This window comes from Chlamydotis macqueenii, chromosome 23 (genome assembly GCF_036417535.1).
Source record: "Chlamydotis macqueenii isolate bChlMac1 chromosome 23, bChlMac1.mat, whole genome shotgun sequence".
In the NCBI taxonomy this organism is placed as follows: Eukaryota; Metazoa; Chordata; class Aves; order Otidiformes; family Otididae; genus Chlamydotis; species Chlamydotis macqueenii.
Window position 1 is genome coordinate 5,592,702 of NC_141578.1, and position 18,904 is coordinate 5,611,605.

Below are 18,904 nucleotides of genomic sequence, written 5' to 3' on the forward strand. Positions count from 1 at the left end.
AGCACGAGACAGGGGTTGGACGAGATGATGTTTAAAGGTCACTTCCAACCCAAACCATTCTGTGATTCTCTGACAGGAAAAAGTCTCTTGGTTGGGAATATCTGTAGCTAAGAAATGTGCCCCAACATCTGTATAAAGATTTCTGTTCAGTAATCTATTGCTGAGTGACAGAGCTATACAGCTCTATCAAAGACCAAGATACCCCGGTAAAATCCGATCTCCAGCGCAGTATAAACCCGAGCATGGCCACAGCCCCGCCATCTCCAACAGCCCCCCCAAGAATTTTCTCTTTTTCCTCTCAAACACACACCACACATTGGGAAACGCGTGACTCAGTACGCAGCGCAGGTTTGTGTGCATACCAGTTTAGAAAAGTATATTCAAAAGATGAAATGAGAAAAGCAGAGTGAGACAAAGGTCCTATTTAAATAACAGATTTGTATATTTTTTTTCTATTCAAGTGAGAATTTGGGTTGAATAACACAGCTAAAAATAAGAAATTGGAATTTCGAAGCATCAGCCGCTGAGACAGAACTCCATCTGGTGAGGACCAAGCCCATCCCGCTGAGCGGCACCGAGAAAAGCTGCTGGGCTGCCTCTGGCAGGACAGGGCTTGGGACCGCTCTCGTACAGCGAAGGCAAAAAGCTTAGAAACCCTTAGAAATTTTATTTCAGTCCTAAAAATAAAGTGAACTGTAGGAAAAGAATAAAACAAATCATCTCACACTGAGCTCCTGCTTTGCACAGGAGTTGCTGGGGAGCCCCAGACCATGAGCAGGTGCAGCCCCATGGTGGGACCCCGCCGGCAGCTGGACCCCTGCGCCCCCACCCCCCTCCTGCCCCCCGGGGCTCTCCACCCCGCCCTGCCAGGTTTCCTGCCATTCTCCTCCAGCGCTGCTCTGGCCTCCTGAATGAAAGAAACCAACGGAATCATCTGGGTTTGGTTGCCGGTTTCGTTTCACCTTTCAAAACCAGACTAAAAATAGAGAGCCGGGCTAAAAATAGGTGATGACTGGGTCTGCCAGACACCGAGCACGGGAAGCTCGCGGGTTTGGTTTCCAGTGGAAACTGGGCTGAGTTTAAATGACATTCCCTGTGTCACAGATGTAAGGGTTTCATTAATACCTATGTCCATGTGCGCGCTGAGTACATCAGACCATGCCTTTGAACACATTTTAGGGTAGCAACTCAGCTAAGCATGGCACAACAGGTAAATCTAACATATCCTCAAATAAAGAGCAAAAAAAACCAGAACCCAAATCAGTTACTTGAGACTATTCTTTAATTTAAAGCATTACCTTCGGAGGATTTTAAAAGAGAGACCTAGAGATGCTTCCACCCATCAACGACTCTGCCGTTGGAGCTTCCAGCGCGGGCATTGCCAAGCTCCCCGTCGGGTGGCGGCAGCGGGACGCTGCCCGCCTCCTGTGCGGCATCACCGGCTGCGGGGCTTCTACACGGCCAGCCCAGCCTAACCAGGAGCTGGTCGGGCTTTGTGGTCTGACGTCCATTCACAATCGTGGTTCAGAGATGCTGTGAAGTGGGTAAGCTCTTTGGGTGGGGAGTGTGTGTGTGTGTACACACCTCCAAGCATATTCCAAATATTCAGAATACCCAGCTGTAATCAGTTATTTCCGCCTGTTTATTCAAGATGTGGAAGATAACACCTTTTCTCATTGATCTGACGCTCCAGTTAAACCTCTGTATAAAGTGACTGGAGCAGGTTGCAAATTAATACTCTAGAATTATCTCCTCCTTCCAGCGTCATAACAAATTTTTATAGTTAAAAATTTAAAGACCAAAATAAGAAACATGCACTTGAATTATCTCGCAGCAGTCTGTATCAGCTGTATAAGGTTAACAACGGCTGAGCCCATTTCAATTAAACATTTACAGCATCAAGTGTCCAAATTTCAAACCCACGGTGATGAAGGCTTGTTCACAAGCCTGGGAATTTCTCCAAGTATTTAAGGGTGATTTAATTTAATTGTGAATGATGCAATAGACATATGGCTAGGAAGTTATATACCAGGAAACATGTTTTCTATAAGTATTTTAGCAGGCAGATGGCACACAATAGTTTTGTTGTAGTCATTTCCCCACCTCTTAAAAGTTGCTATTTTGGACAACTGAAATAATTGGATTCCCACCATCCTCCCAAGGCACCAGCACTGCTGTCCCAGAGGATGTGCAGCCTGAGAGGGCTATTTCTGTACAAAACCCCATCAAATAAACCCAACCTTACACTCCCCTATCCACTGCCATTCAAGAGTTTCAAAGCATTTTAATAACTTTCCCACTTAAGTGGAAAGTGAGTGAGTATTAATGCTTTACCACGCTCCCACCGCGCGGGCGAGAGCAGAGGAACTGCTTGGAGCAAGGCCAGACCACAACGAAACCCCAAAAGCCAGAAGTTATGCGTCTCAGTCCTCAGCCTTAGCAACCAAAACCACACCACTTCCCAGAGAGACCAACGCTTTCTGGAAATCACCACCCATCTCCTACGGCCACTGCGCTCGGGCCTCCGAAGAACTGCCGTGGGAGGTGCGGCTTTCGGAAGCGCTACGAGCATCCCTGCGCCTGTACGGGGTGGGACAGCCGGAGGGGAGCACAAAGCTGCAAATAAAATTATATTTGAGTGAAGCTTGAGTTATTTCTCCTAGTAATCCCAACAGGATCTCAGAAGCTTTACATCTCCTTTGTGTGAACGGGAGGCGCGGGACCAAATCCTGACGGGGCTGAGCAAGGGGAACTCCTGTCCACCGGTACCGCAGGACGCAAGCTCTCTGCTCCGAGCAGACGGCTCCTGAGGAATTAACTGATTGTGATTCATCTAAAAAAGGGCAAAGAGCTCAAAAGCTTCCCTAATATTATCACCGCTATAGCCATTTCCTTAAGATCTTGTCATCCGTTTGTTTTATCATGCTTGGCTTTGCACGTTTTATGTTTATACTGTAACTCTCGGGGCAGGAAACGCTTCCTTTCTTAGTGCTTCAGCACCGACATCCTGAGACTCCTAGCAAGGCAGCCTTTGGGCGAAAGCTGTTCTGGAGAGTCTCATTTCAATAGAGTTCTCAGAATTAAAGACCAAATTTTTTTTTTTTTTTTTTTAACTTGGGCAAAGCCTTGCCTCTTCATAATCCTTGCAACTGCATTTAACGGGCGCCTTGCTCTTTATTACCCCCTTCCACAGCTACTGCTTATTCATTTACACTCAGAGTTGTTCCTCGGAGAGGGACAGCTGAAAAAACCCAGGAATATCAGACTTTTGATCCGTAGATCAAAAAAAAGAAAAAGAAAAAAGATGATCGTTTAAATGGTAGCATACTGTTAATAAAAGTCGTATATTAAAACAAATTGCTTAGTATGATTATTCCACTAAAATCAATATCTTCAAATAATAAAGCAAATTTGAAGCGTACACGTGACTACATTCGAGCAAACCATATGGTGGATAGATTGCTGCACAGTTTTATGCCTTCAACTTTTACTTCAAGATTGTTTGTTGAAATCTAATCAAGGCTGCGCTCATTTACTACCTTCTGGCTGTTCAGCGATTTGTAGGATATTATTAGGTCTTTAATCTAGCTTTAAGGGGCAAGCTACAATGTAAATCAAGTGACTTAAGCATTTTTTCATGAAACTGTTCCCCAGACGCGCATTTTCCGCAGCCATAGCGGAGGCTGAACGAGTCAGAAGGAATTGCCTTGGAAAAACACGGCAAGAACGGGCAAAACCAGAAGCCTGCCAAAAGCGGCAGCTTTCCTAAGTCGCAAGAACAGGGACCTGAAGGCAAAGAAGGGAACTCTGGGACGACGTAGGATGGGCAAAGAGCCAGAAGATGCTCGGAAACCGCTCCCACTGCCCCAGCACAGGGGCTGAAGAAAAGCCTTTGTGGCCTTTGAAAGCAATTCCTCCTGGCTTTGTGACGGAAAGAGGGAGATCTGCGGTGACGCTATCTCACTACTGGACAGAGACAGTGATGGCCGGGAGCTCAGCAGCACCGTGTCACAGGAACGGGGCCAGCGGTGAGGGAGCCTGCCTGCTCGCATGGGAGCCGGCGACAGCAGTGAAACCTAGCTGAGAGCACCTTGAAATTGTGCTTTTGTCAGTGTGAGAGAACTGGCTCTCACCGGAGTCATGAAAATGCCTCGGAAAAAGCAAATGAGGTAATTAATCCTTGGTAAGGATGCCTGCGCTAGTGTGGTGATTTTGGATGGGTACCGCTGGCGCGCTGACGTGATGGGATGTCCTCAAGACCTGCTTTTGTGTTTTTCTGGAAATACCCACATTTGTTTGAACATACAAAGAGTGACAAGAGGCTGCAGCAATATCAGAAAGCGACCAGGAGAGGACGGAGATGGACTATTCCTATTTCCGTTACCATCCATCCCCACCTTCGGGCTGTATCAGGGTCTCATTAACCCGGCGGATTTCATTGACTGCTTCTCATTGCTGCACCGTCCAAAGTACTTAACTATAATAAACAGCAGCGCCACAAAACACCAATAAAAATCATTAAAGCATAAGTCTCGTAATTTAGTACAAAGATTAGCTTCTCCATCCAGATCTGCAGCCTGCTGATTGCAATTTATTTCTCTCATTTATGGATGTCATACGAACATGCAAGCTGGATTCATTGCTTGGGCTTTCCATCCATCACCAGGACTGCAGCAAGTCCATCTTGTTGATACACCAAGCCAACTGTACCTGAGATATACACGATGCTCAATTAAAGCTTTAATTCCAAATAAATGCTATTTGCAATACTGTTCATTTTAAATGTGATGAAATTACAGAATCACAGAATCGTTTAGGTTGGAAAAGATCTTTAGGATCATAGAGCCCAGCTGTAAACCTAGCAGTGCCAAGTCCACCACTAAACCATGTCTCTAAGCATCACATCCACACGTCTTTTAAACCCCCCCAGGGATGGTGACTCCACCACCTCCCTGGGCAGCCTCTTCCAGAGCTCGACAACCCTTTTGGTGAAGAGATTTTTCCTATTAGCTGTTTTTATATTTTTAATTTGTTATATGTGCAAATATACCTCAAATATAGACACCTAATATGTTGCCCTGCTGTCATGGCTTAGCCCCACTCGGCAGCTAAAATACCACAGAGTTGCTCGCTCACTCCATCCCTCACAGCCCCCTCAGTGGGATGGGGAGGAGAACTGGGAAAGAAAAGAAGGCAAAACTCATGGATTAGGATTAAAGCAGTTCAACAGAACAACAGAAGAAGAGAATACAGAGATGATAAACAAAACCAGAACATACTTAAGCATGTAATTTCCAGTACAATAGCTCACCATGGATCCTGGTGCTCTGCTCCCGCCCACACAGCAAAACCTGCAGCCAAACCTGCCCCTTCCCACATCCCCACTTTATACCCTGAGCACGATCCCACGGGATGGAAGAGCCCTGGGGCTCGTTTGGGGAAGCTGTCCCAGCTGTTGGGTAACGAGTAACCCATCCCAGCTGTGTCCCCAGAGCCGCGAGAGGTCATTGGTGAAACACCACTGACCAAGATTAGGGTGGGGAAGAAGTCTACACTGCCTTTACTTGCAGGAAGAACTCTCACTCCCGCTGTATTTTGTGTAAGCACAGCCTCAAAACTATGGTGGTATTTCTCAGAGAGAAACCCAAACTGTAATTAGGAAATAAAGGAACGGCTTTTGCTCTAAGTAAATATCAGGTTAGTGCCAGGTGTTACTGAAGCATCAGTGGAGATGTAAAACTCATCAGTGGCAGCGGTGAAAGGCGTCTTTAAAAGCACCGGGGGAAAAGGACTGGAAAGGGCTCTCATCTCCACCCTGGCAATTGCCGATAATAAAGTGCTGCTGTTTTCTGCCTGGGAAATGAGGTCCCAGAGGCACCAGTCTTTCCGTTTTTCAAAGGAGGGTTTGTTCAAACACGGAGACAGGAGCATCCTCAGTCATTACCAGCTCCTGCTGCTGCTGACCCACCGCCCTGGAAACCCAAACGGCCCGCATTCAGAATTATCCGTTTGGTTTGATTTTAAAGTCGAGTCCTCGGTCTTGGAGGGATAAATAAAATGAGACAGAAATCCAAGAGGCCCTTCTTTGGTTGTCTCCTGAAGAGAAGGATGCAACAGCAAAACTATTTCAACTCCAGTGCTAGATGACCTGAAAAAACGACGGGGCTCTGCTAACGGTTATGAGCACACAGCTAAATTCAGACACCGCTTATTTATTGATGTGTTTGTACAATAGCAGTGGCTGGGAAGGCTGCCGACTCCCAGGTATCTTCTGATGGCACATAATAAGCGCAGACAACACAGACCTACAGTGAATAATAGAACAAAAAGCTTCCAGTACCATTGCAAATCAAAGCGCATATGCAATCAGATGCTATCCGGTTAAACCTCCCGGGAAGGGGAGCGAGGGGCATCTTAAGAGCCCAGCTCTCACCACGGAGGAGGGGGCATTGCAGGACAGTCGCATTAGAATATAAACATCCAGCAGTATTAGCGTTTAAAATTATTTCACCAGACAAATTATAGCGTGTCTCATAATGCTATTGATAAGGTCCAACTAAAGGAGCAGCCTAAAAAAAGATGTCCAAACTGCGGACACAGTGCCAACCCCATATTCTCAGTACTACCATGATCTAGGGAGGGGAAAAAAAAAATAAATCTATTTATGAGATAAGAAAAGATGCATTAGAAATGACCAAGACGAATAAACTCCCCACAGTAACAGAGAGTTAACGACTCTGGTTTTCCCCTGAGCCGCAGGAAGGGTTTTAGGCCCCAGCAGAGCTGCTGGGCACAGCACCGTTGTCCGCGCTCCGCTCGGGATGGCACATCCCATGGCACAGCCCGGGTGCAGTGGGGATGCTCCAGCGCTGCCCGGCCTCTCCCCGCCGAGGGACGCAGTCAGAGCGACTGCCGGGCTGAGAGATTTCCAGATGGGAGGATTTTGCAAGCGATGCCACACGTGGAATCCAAAGCCAACGAGAAGAAAGGCTTCTTATTTCCAGTACCTCTGCAGACCCCAGACATCTACCCACCCACATTGCTCCCTCCATTTTCACGTGCGGCCGGTGTCACAGTGCAGCAGCATCCCCAGGGCCACAGCCATCCTTTCCCCGCTCCCCTTTGCCCACTGGTAATAACACCGTGGTGTCTCCTATTCCATTTTGCTTTCAGGTATTTTTCTCCTTAGCTCCATGAAATGCGTTTCCCCCCTGCGGCACCGCACCAGAACTGCTGCTGCTGGAGGTCCCGACACGACGCAGAACAGCCTCTGTCAGCTGTTTTCTGAAGAGCAGGACTCCCTGGTACGGGAATATTTCTGTTTTGTGCTTTTAGAAAGTATTTTCTGCAAGGATCTCAAGCAGCTATGATGAACAAAGAGCACCTTAATTTTATCCAGGCAGAGCCCAGGGATCCGTTAAGGGGGGAATAAGGGGAGGCTGGGGCGTGCTGCGGTGCAGAGCTGGGAGATGCTGCGATGGGGACTGGGGGGAGCAGGTCCATACATGCGCAAGATGCATACATGTGGATGCACAAGAGCAAACAGCATCTTCACGAGGCAGTCAGCAATGCACAGCCTCTGCTGCCACAGGAATTGTGTTTTCCCACCATCTCCCGTGCAGAAGAATCGCAACGGGCACGGCTTTTAGTGCTGCTCAGCGTGGCTTTGGCTGGGCGGTCGGAGGACTCAGGGAATTGGCGCTGTAAGTCTGGCATGAGGAATACTACAAATTGACTGGGTTTTTTTCCCCCACCTCCAAGAACTTTTCCTTGGACCCTTTGGGACGCAGCCCCTCTCAGCAGCATCGGTAGCCTTAGGGAGAGCGCCGGTGATGAGAAGCGAGGCCGCATCATTTAGCTAAAGCGCTCCGGTGACACAGGGCACACGATCGATACCTGGAGGCTGAGGCTCCATTACTTACAGCAAACGCTTCAGAGAGTGTTTGGGAAGCACAGGCCCTCTCCTGAGAGCTCTCCTGGATGCTTTCAGATTAATTGTTACAGGTTTGTTGGTTTGTTTCTATGGAAGAAAGAAGATTTGTTTGCTTTTATTCCCCCTGGAGTTTTACTATCATCTTTTCTCATTAGGACGGTGGCGGGAGGTCAATAGAGTTCCCCGCCTGAGTGTGACTCCTCCGTAATCTGGAAGGGAAACTTTCGGAGCTGCGGCATTGGAGGCACTCCGCGTTTCAGAGAGAACACTGACGACCGCCTCCCCGCTACCAGCTGCTTCGTGAAACACAAAAAGCTTCACCAGTGCTACCAAGGTGTAAGGACAGGCTGTGGCTGGGCTGGCCTCCAGGCTCGGGCTTGCTGGCTCGCTGGTCTCCAGCCGCGCGGCTGCTGGCATTTTATTGCCACACGTGGGAGCAAAGCCGAGCAGAAAAGCTCTGCAGCCTGGGATGCTCTGCTGAGGTCGGTCGGTCCCTCCCGCCCTGGGGACAGGTCAAGAGCTGCCTCCCTGCCTCGGCCCACCCTCCTCGTCACCCTTCTCTCTGGGTTTTTGGTTTTCTTAATTGTTTTGGAATCTAGAGAATAATCTGTTGTCAAATCCTGCAGAACAAATTGAATGTCAGGTTTTCCAGCCGTTCTAATAAAGCAGATGGTACCACGAGCCTGTAAATCTCCTCCCAACTTCAATGCCTCCAAACGCTGACAGATTATCCATTAACAGGCAGATTAATCCTGAGCAGCAAAAACAGTGGGAAGGAAAATACACGCTTTTGTCTCCGTAACCGGGAAAATGAACGCGCTAATATGTACAACTCACAGGAGAGGTGCGCTTACATCCGTTACGAGCGCACGGAGCGGCTGGCAGAGCCCAGAGGCACAGGAAGACACGCGCGGCCGCGGAGCGTGAGGTGACGGCTTCCTCCAGCCACCCAGTACCTTGCTGGGACCAGTAAAGAACATCAACTTAGAATCATAGAATGCTTAGGGTTGGAAGGGACCTTCAAAGGTCATCTAGTCCAACCCCCCTGCAAGGAGCAGGGACATCCCTGACTAGGTCAGGTTGCTCAGAGCCTCATCCAGCCTGGCCTTGAACGTTTCCAGGGATGGGGCATCCACCATCTTTCTGGGCAACCTGTTCCAGTGTTCTATAACTTGCATCATAAAAAATTTTTTCCTAATTTCTAATCTAAATCTACCCCCCTCTATTTTAAAACCATTACCTCTCATCCTATTGCAACAGGCCCTACTGAACAGCCTCTCCCCATCTTTCTTGTAGGCCCCCTTGAGGTACTGGAAGACCGCTATCATGATGGAAGGGGCAGGGCTGACCATCCTGATGTTGGAATCTACTTCCCAAACAGACCAGGATATTGCCAGGCTTTCTGATTATTTCCCTTCCCGCCGGGCTGGGACGGGACATGGCCTTCCCGCAGACTCTCTCCCTGACAAGGGTGGTTTCGCCGGTGTCCATTTTGGCCAACTCCTCTTTGTCAGCCTCAACGGTGGCCAGTGCTGCTTCACTGGCCGTTGTACCGCCAAGCGAAGGATCTTCGGTCTTCCGCGTGGTGAGCGCCGGCCCCCGCCGGCGCAGCGTCCCCTTTACAATGCCATCCCCTCCTCTCCCCGCCGCTGATTTGCTTGGCAGGTGTGAAATATTAATTGCCTCACACGGGAGCTTGGCTCACTGTCTGTCGCGTTTGACTGAAATATCATTCTCTGCTGCAAATATAATTACTGGGGGTCTGGATTTTAAAAATAGCCTCTCTCCTGTCTGTTAATTAGGAGCCATGCTTTGCTGCACAACAAGATATTTTGGTTAATTATAAAAGAGAAAAGGACAAATTTGTCACGTCTTTTGTTTTCGTTCCGTCGTGCTTCCCGGTGACAGCCGTGCTGGGCCGTGATGGACTGCTCAGCCGACAGCACCAGCTGCTCCCTCCCAGAACGGGGAGGGGGTCAGCGCTGGCTGGGGTCTCAGCGCTGGGGGGGGGGGGTGTGTGCTCCCACCTCTCCTCACTGCAGAGAAGTTTAACAAAGGAAATGAAAATTTCAGTCAAAACCTAGGGCTTCACTCAAACGCTCCCCAGCCAAGTCTTTAAGGACCCCCTGATTCAAAGCACTGATATATCCTCACAAAATCTGCCAGGATTCCCGACTTGAGGCGTTCTGGGCTCCACTGCCCAGCAGCTCTCCTGTCCACCCCCTGCTCGGGCCGGCAACACGGCAGCAGTGGCACGAGTGCATCCTTCCCCCGCCATTCCCAAATGAAGATGACCTATCTCCTCGGGCTTGCTGAATGCTCCCACCAATATCCATACACGTTTCCAGTTTGTTTCTTAAAAAGAAGGAAAATCCATTCCGTAGGTGCCAGCACAAACAGAAGACAGCACTGACAAGTTTGGAAATGGCACAGGAAAGTGCTAATGAACCTCCTCTTGGCCACATGTGCTAATTGATAATGTGCTAATAAACCCCCAGAAGAATAAAGATCAATAGAGCTGCTGCGTTCCCAGGCCCCCTTGACACCCGCAGCGCAGGAGAGGGAAGGGCCAAGTGCGGCTCTGCCGGTCCCGAAATCCCTGCGCACAGAAAGCGGCACCCACCCTTGGCACTCGCCAGATACAACACCGTTCTGGGTTAAACAAACTCCTTTTAACAGGAGCGATGGGAATAACCGGACGAGCTGCTGGTGTTTTAGGGATGCCCGGTGCCATCGGAGGAGCTGGCCCACGGCCGGAGCTCACAGCCAGCGTTCAGGACCCGGGCTGCCCAATGCAGCCCCGTTGGGTTCCTGCTGCCCGGGCTGCCCACTCCACACTGGAGACGCCTACGTCGCGGTCAGGGTTTTGGCGTGCTGCTCTGAATCACCATCCTAATCGCCAGCTCCAGAGAAAAGTACCGGCTCAACCAGATTATCGATGCCCAGGGACCTCTGCAGTGAAAAATAAATTTTCAGCAACCTGCAGGTGAGGGAGCCTCGGCCAGCTCCCGTCTGCGGACCCAGGCAGCAGCACGTGAGGAACCAAAAGGAGAGCGAAGGGAAGCAAGCGAGGTGGTGGCAGTTCATTTCTTCATCTGATGCTCAAATTGCCTGGTATTCGGGTGTGTGCATAAGGGAAACGACCCATGCAGCACGTGCCGTGGATTCCCCCTTCCTTTCACAAACGCTGTTTCTAGTTCTGTGTCGATAAAAGATCAGCAGCAATACTTTGCGTTGAGATGCATGGATGGAATGTTTCATAATTATTTATGTAATTATCCAGCATTTCAAAGAACCCGTGATAACAGCTTAAACTGATGTATTAGACGAGCATAATAATTATTCCGACAATATTGAATGCTGTTCTGTCAAACAATCATCTCGTATATATGAAGAAAGCTTTCAGAAATAGCTCCATCATTCGATATGCTACCAAATTAATGGCCCAAAAATTCCATATCCTTTTCCTGAAGGCAGACGGAACTTTGTACATGGAAAATCAAATGTGTATGTATGGAATATACAGAAATACCATCTATCAAAACCAGTAAGAAACAATAGAAAAGGGAGATTTTAAAAGAATGGCACTTATTCAGGCTAGAATAATTGTGCAAGGATTACGCTGCTTCAGAAACTTCTCCAGGTGACAAAGCAATCAGGAATAGAAAGTGTTGTCTCTAAACCAACTGGTGGCCCAAACTCCATCCCAAGCCAGGTCCATATTGTCCTCCCAGTCTTAGTTTTCCCCCAATAGTAGCTACTGGGGAAAATAATAATAATAATAATAATAATAATAGGTTCCAATATAACATAAGAAAACCCCATTAAATGAACTGCAGCAAATCTCTGCCTGCCTCCTCTTTCTGCTGATACTTCAGTAACAGCGTAAAGTTTATCACTGCTTACTACTCAGCTTTTTTTTTTTTTTTTTTTTGTGCACCCAGTTTAGAGCCCAGTAAGTCAGGAGGGTTTCTGATGCTCCATCTCTGCTGCTGGAACCTGCTCTGGCACAGAGCTCCAACCTGCCAGGGCAGGCACTTGCTGCTCCACTGTGTTGCTGCATCCTCAGCCCTGCAGCCTGTTCCTTTCTCTGCCTAAAGCACCCAATTTGTGGCAGCCCCTGTTCCTCATTTTGCAATACAGAGCTTTGAGATAAAAGTGTTGAGCTTGGACAAAAGGCGAGCTCAGGATTTATAAGGGTCCCACCCTTGGACGTGTCCACGCGGAGGGTGTGATGCTGTTGATAATGATCAAAACCAGCTGCTAACTGCCTAAGGCAGAGCAGAAAGGGGAATTTGGGGATTTTTTTTTTCCTGATTGCAGGAAAATGGACAACAAAAAACCCGCAGCAGGCACAATCCTTCTGCCCAGACCTTTCAGGAGGAACCTACTGCAATGGCCATGACCCAAGGGGCAGAGAGGCTTCCGCGGGAGAGAGCCACAAGCCCTGAGCGGCGAGCCAGTTGCCAGCGCTGCTGCTCCCGTGGCACTGCTGGCATTTCTGCTCTCCTGTGGGTATATTTGCGTGACACTTTGCCCATAAAGCACATCACGTGATGCACTGTGTAAGAGTGACACACCTTCTACCAAGGGGAAATTTAAGGCTTAAGTGCCCTTAAAATGCTGGCATCACTCACCATACGTGCTAGCCCTTTTGGAATATTACACCCATTCGATGTAATTCTTTTTCCTCTTGGAGAAATATTAGCATGTACTTTTCTCCTCATCAATCACTTTTTTGACCTTTGCATCACCAGCTGTCTCGAAGAGGGTCGCGTTCACTCCGACGTCTGCGCCTTCCAGAGCCTCTGCTAACACCACCGCAGAGCCAGGCTGGAATGAAGATTCTCCTACGTTTATACGGCACAATCCCTTCTGGGAATTCAGGCTGTTCTGAACTCGGTCCTGAGGCTCCCATCGCTCACCGGGGAAAAGCAGCCATCGCCAGGGCGGGGATGAGCTGAACAGTCCCCGTGCTCACGCGTGCGCAGGCTGGCCCCCAAGACCCTCTTGCCAAAACGTACAGATTGGGGGTTTTTGTGGTTTTTTTTTTTTTTTTTTTTTTTACCATTTGCCCTGCTACACAGATCACAACTGTCTTGCAGAGACAGGACACCTCAGACCATTAGTCAGGCTACACCTCTTCCCTGAGTTCATCACCAACATCTCAACTGGAGAGGACGGATGCGCTTCACTATCTGTGGGTGGGGGTCAGAAATGCGCCCAAGGCGAAACCAGTGAGAAGCAGAACCAGAGGAGAGACAGAGAGGTGCTTTACGAATAACGGCCCGATTTCTCCCCACCTACTGCTAATCCTGCGCAGTCTGCTGTCGCCTTATGTCCCTCTCGTCCCTCCGGAGCCCGGCCAGCGCTTCACGGCCGCCCCAGCGCGGCAGAGACCTGCAGGGCGGAGGGAACTGCGCCCGGGCTGCGCAACCAGCGGGAAACGGGAAAAGAAAAAAAGAAAAAGGCTGGAAAAGCCACTAGATGGCAGCCCGACCGCCAGCATCCGCTCCCCGCACGCTGTGTTGCTGCTCCTTGCCTGGGGTGGGAGCCGGGTCCCGCGTGGAACGCGCCCCTCAGACACCCGTGGGGCGATGGGCAGGCGGGGAGCAGCGGAGCCGAGTCGGAGGAGCCCAGGAGCAGCAGCCAGCAAACTCCACCATCATCAACTGCGTTGCATAAATTATCCCCATAATTACCCAGGGTGGCCCCAGCTGCAGGGCGTTAGCTGAGAAATTCCCAATTTCCCCAAGTGGGAGGCGCTGGGAAGAGCATTTGTTTTAACAAAGCTCCTTTGTGCGCATTTGGTGGCTGTTGCAGCGGTTTTGGGGTTGTCGTTGTGATAATGGAGGCTGGAGGAGCAAAGTTCCCGTTCTGGGCCTCTCGTCCTGCCCCTCGCACCCCAAAGCTGTACTTTAACGAGCCTCGCCCAGCAGCAATTAACACTCCACTTTGGCTGGGTCTCAGTACATGCAAAGCATTGAGTTAAAGCAAAAATAAGTGGAGAGCGAACCCTTGCCTGATCCTCCACCGTGGAGCAGCCCCACCAAACCTGGGCTCTGAGAAAACTCATGTTACCCATGCCACGGGACGGCTGCTGTCTCCCCTCAGTATCCCACATGCCGCTCCCCATCCCAGCCCCTGCCATGTTTCAGACGGCTCGTTCGTGAAACGTGCGGCGCGGAGGAGATGAAACACCGTCCTGTGTGTAAATGGGAACCCGCGCAAACGTGCTCGGGAGCTCTGGGGAAGGAGCAGCTGTGACCTGCCAAGCCGACCAGAAAATTAAAAAGATCGTTCTACAAACACGCAGAGGGTGTGCGTGTGTGGGCACACGCGTGTGCAGGGGTGGCCCTGGCTTTGGGCAGACCTGTGGGTCCTCGCTGCTCCTCACAGGGTGGGAGCGGTGCTGGAGCAAGCGCAGGGGAGGATTTGCAGCCCCTCGGTTCCCAGATCCCGGCTGCCAAAGGCCACGCTCATCCTGAGGGCAGTGAAAGGCAATTGAGGGGACGTGCTCTGGAGCTCTGAGCTGCAGGGTAGTCAGGCAGCTGAAAGCCTCCTTCCCTTCTAGGTCAGTGCTTTGCAGACAGGTCAGGGATCCATCTGTGCGTTTAACCCGCCTTTGAAGTGAGAACACCAGTGCTTTCAGGGCTCAGCAGAGGTGGGAAAACTCGGTGCACCTCACAGCACCTCTGGAGCCCCACAGTGGATGCTTTTGCTCAAGACAAAGCTGAGCCGAGCTCACAGAGGGTAATGCAGCCGCAGAGAAGTGGCTGGTGGCTGTGTGACCCCGGCCAGGAGCCGTGCGGAGGGCAGCAGCTCCAAGGAGCGAGGTAAAGGAGGCGGCAGCGAAACCCCGTGAGCAGTGCTGGGCACAGGGCTATGGGGCAGGAGGGGCCCCCCGCTTAACCACCCCGGATCAAAAGGCAGGCGATTCGTTTGTGTGAGTGAGGTATTTGTTTGAGATCTGCATTTAGCACAGCGCTGAGACCGCTGTGGATGAATGTCCTGTGGCCTTGCTATGCCACTACGCACCGAGCCCCGGCAGCAGGAATACCGCTCTCACGTGCTGGATGGGGACTCACAGCATCTCCAGAAGGAGATTTAGCTCAGCTGGGTGCCTCCTCCTCCAGAAGCACAGGTCTCTGCTGTACATGTGCAGCAGGAGAGGGGAATCTCACCCATGAGCAGGAGAGGAGCTGCTGGCCAGGGCCGTTCCTTCGCTGCCGGCCCCGCAGCCCACAGAGCTTCCAATCCTTCCGGAAGCATTGGGCCATCGTCCTGCTCCTGCCTGCGTTGGCAAAAAGGCCAGCCCATGCACAGAGCAATCCTTGGCGTTCTCTCCCAAGGTGGGTTTGAGCATTTCTGGTGCTTGACGTCTTTGGCATACTGACCCTGTGTGACCAGCCTTGAGCCGCTTCCCTCCCGGGCAGGGCGCTGGCACTCTGACCCCTGCTTGTCGAAGGCTGAAATGCTATTTGAGCAGATATAAAATACGCATGAAGCCTGTGACCTAGTCTATAAACTCCTGTACAGCCTGAGGCAATGCCTTTGTGGTGAGCTCAGAGAGATTGCAGGTTCCTGCTGCCAAAATCAAATGAACGTCAAAAGAACGCTTAAAAATGCGTGCGAGAGCAACTCTCCCCCTCGAGATCATCCCAACGTTTCCCTTTGTGAACGCTGAACACGGAAAAAAAAACCCCAACTTTTAAGCGTTAATATCCTCTCCTCGGCCTGATTGAGCGCTAACAAAAGAGAAAATGCTTTCTCCTCTCCGGGCAGCTGGAGTGGCTGGAGCAGCACGACAACACCAGCACCGCATGGTGCCGGCTCCGCACAGCCAAGCCCAGCATCCCTGGCCACCCACCGCCGCTCGAAGGGTGCGTGTGCCCGGAGCCAGCCCCGGCACCCGGCGGGCACTCGGCTAACAAGCGCCTCGCTCCCCGCTGCTTCTGCAGTGCCTTTCATCCGAGGCTCTCCAAGCAGAATTAAATCTCCCAGCACCCGCGTAAGGGATGGGAAGCAGCTCCGTTCTGTTTTTCAGAAGGGAAGGAGGCAGGCAGGCTGCTCACACGGCCAGGCAGCGGCAAGGCTGGGAGCAAACCACAGGGGAGAGTAGTTCTCCCCGCCGCAGGAGTGACCGGAGGCTGTTTATTGCTCGGAAGCTCCAGGAAGACGCGGCATCCCCAGCTTTTGTGTCTGTGGAGCCAGAGGTGCCAGGGCTGGGCTCTTCGCTTTAGCCAGCAGCCGGTTGTCGGTGGCCCTTTGAAGGTGTTGGGGAGTCGGAGGAGCTGGAGGGACTCTGCAGCCCCTGAGTCCCTTTTTCCCCTCCCTGAGGGGCTGGTGCTACTGGGGACGTGGCTCTGTGCACTGGGGCACAGAGGGACTGCGCCCGCATGGCAAGGAGCACGGCACAGCCCCATGGCTCCTGGTGAGGGCTGAGCAAAGCAAAGCCGTCACGGATAGGATAACTTTGAAATGATGGTGAGCATTGCTGCTTTTATTTAAACAGGCTACAAAGCAGAAACCCCATGTTTTGTATTTCATACCACCCAGACCCCCCGCTCCCTCCCCAGCCTGCTCCGAAACAGAGATGCTGGAGGAAGGATCCATGCGCAGCCCCAGGTGGACCCAGTTACGGAGCTCCAAGCCTTGTCTGGGTGATAAAAAATATAAATAGAATTTTACTAGGGAAAGAACGGGATCTATTTATAAACCCCTAAACATTATTCCTGGTGCTCAGGCCACGGAGAAGCCTATTTCCAGGAGCAATAAGAGTGAAATGGCCGTCATAAAACTCCAGTAACCACATGTGAAGAGAACAGCCCCATTCATTAACACCCAGACAAGCTGACGGAGACATGCTTAGTTATCAGACATTACCATGGAGTTCATTTTTACCTGAGTTCTTTAAGCCTGGCCATCCTCCTTCCCTTGTCTTAGACGTTTTGCCATAGGGCACCATTGAACATTTGTAATTAGATCCCTTCACTGGAGTTAATTATGAAGCGACAATAAAGCCTGAGTGGTTTCCGTTTTCACGAGGATTATTTTGAATGAAAAACAAATCCTTCGTTTTTGGCATCGATATTTGTAATTTGAAGTTTAACACGAACCCTGGGGTATACTCTTGATATAAATAGATACAGACACGTTCATGTATTGTGCTGTGCATCTATTTCAGATTGTGTTCTGATACTTTCACGTTATTTTATACACACTTGTCTGCACAAACATTTCTATACACTGGAGCAGACACAAGATTTCTCTTCTGGAAGATCTCGAAGTTAATTAGCTGCTCCTCATCCCCGTGATGCCAGGACCCCCCATAGCAACGTCAGCACATTGCAGGCTCCGGATTGACCCAGCACGCGGGGCAATGCGCCACCGCAGCGGCACGGTGAGGGTCCCGAGTGTCCCATGAAACGATTCTGGCTTAGGGAGGAGGGTTTAGCATGGTTATTAGTGATGTGCTGCATTTTAAGGGATGTCCAGTCAACACTAAGCTGAATTTCCATTACAAATGAGAGTTAGCCACTTAAATAGACCAAGGCCGTGCTTGTTGGTATAAAAAGCAATAGATTTTTGTGGTTATTATTGCCAGTTAAAAATAACTGTCTGATTACAGACAATTATATGCCACCCTCTAGCTAAGCATCCACAGAGGAGAAAAGATGCTGGAATTTAAACAGGTCAATATTAATGCCACGATTGTATTTGACAATGGAAAGTGTCACCTCCATTACTCGCCCTGGTAACCAGGCTTGAAATGCCAGCACCAGGATGTCCAAACTCCTTCCCGCTACGTGCAGAGCGATGGTGATCAGTACGCAACGGGGCAACCCCGTGTACTCAGAAGGTGAAGGAAAAGCCGGCCCAGGGGATGCAGAGGGCGAGTGCAGACGCAGCTAAAATGGGAGAACGGAGGAGAAACTCAAAGTGGTTTTTCTGCTGTTTCAGAGAGAAAAACTGCCCCAGGTGGTCCGCGGAGCTGTGGGAGCCCGGCTCGATGCTGTAGCTGCAGCCTTTCGGGGGAACGTTGGCTCAGCCCCACAGCCTGACCAAAGCAAGGTCCAGACCTGCTGCTCTGGCAATGCCTTCCAAAGCCTGTTGCTGTGGGTCTTTGCTCTTCCGCAGGGGACATGGAAAATGACAGAGGGCTCCACGCCATCTGCATCTTAGAAACACTTTATTAAGCATCACTTGACCTTGTCAGTGCTGATAAAGCCCTGTGAAGTGCATGCCAGATAAAATGTAATTTTTAATTGAGTATACTTATTGTATTACATATATTAACAAGGTGCAGATGAATACAAATGACCCCACGGTCAATGCTGTCGATTCATGTTGAAATTTCTTTTGCCCTTGCTGAGACGAGGCAGTCAATAACCTCTCAAAGGTCGCACGTGGAGTGGAAGTGGTTCCTGCCAGCTCCGTCCTGCCACCTGCCCCCAGCGACTCCGCTGTAACGCAGCGGCCACGAGGAATTCAGCGCAGCCGTCAGCATCTCCGGAGGTCCCCTGTAAAACACCACGCCCCGCTCCTCCAGCCTTTAGGACAGCTCTGGGAAACCCAGTTCAGGTCATATTTTATTCTTGGTATAAATTTAGACTAACCCAAGGCACAAGTGAAAAACAGTCATCTCCTCTTTTATTCCCTAACTTCACAAATAGTGTAAAAATTAACTCAATTTTGGTTTGACGGACCCCAGTTCAGCACTGGACCGGTTACAGGACCGCCAGCATCAGAGCTGGGAAAGCCTATGGGATTGATCTGTGGAGTTTAGCATCTACGGCAGGATGCGGCCCCGCTGCCTTCCTAAGGCTCGTGTCGAGCTTTGCTCTCAATTTGAGGAAAATAAGATGAAATGACCCGCCTGAGGAGCAGGCTGCCGCGCTGACATGATATATTTGCATTCGCTTCAAACAGGAGCAGCTCCCCCTCGCCCTGTTAGCACTGCGCTAAAAC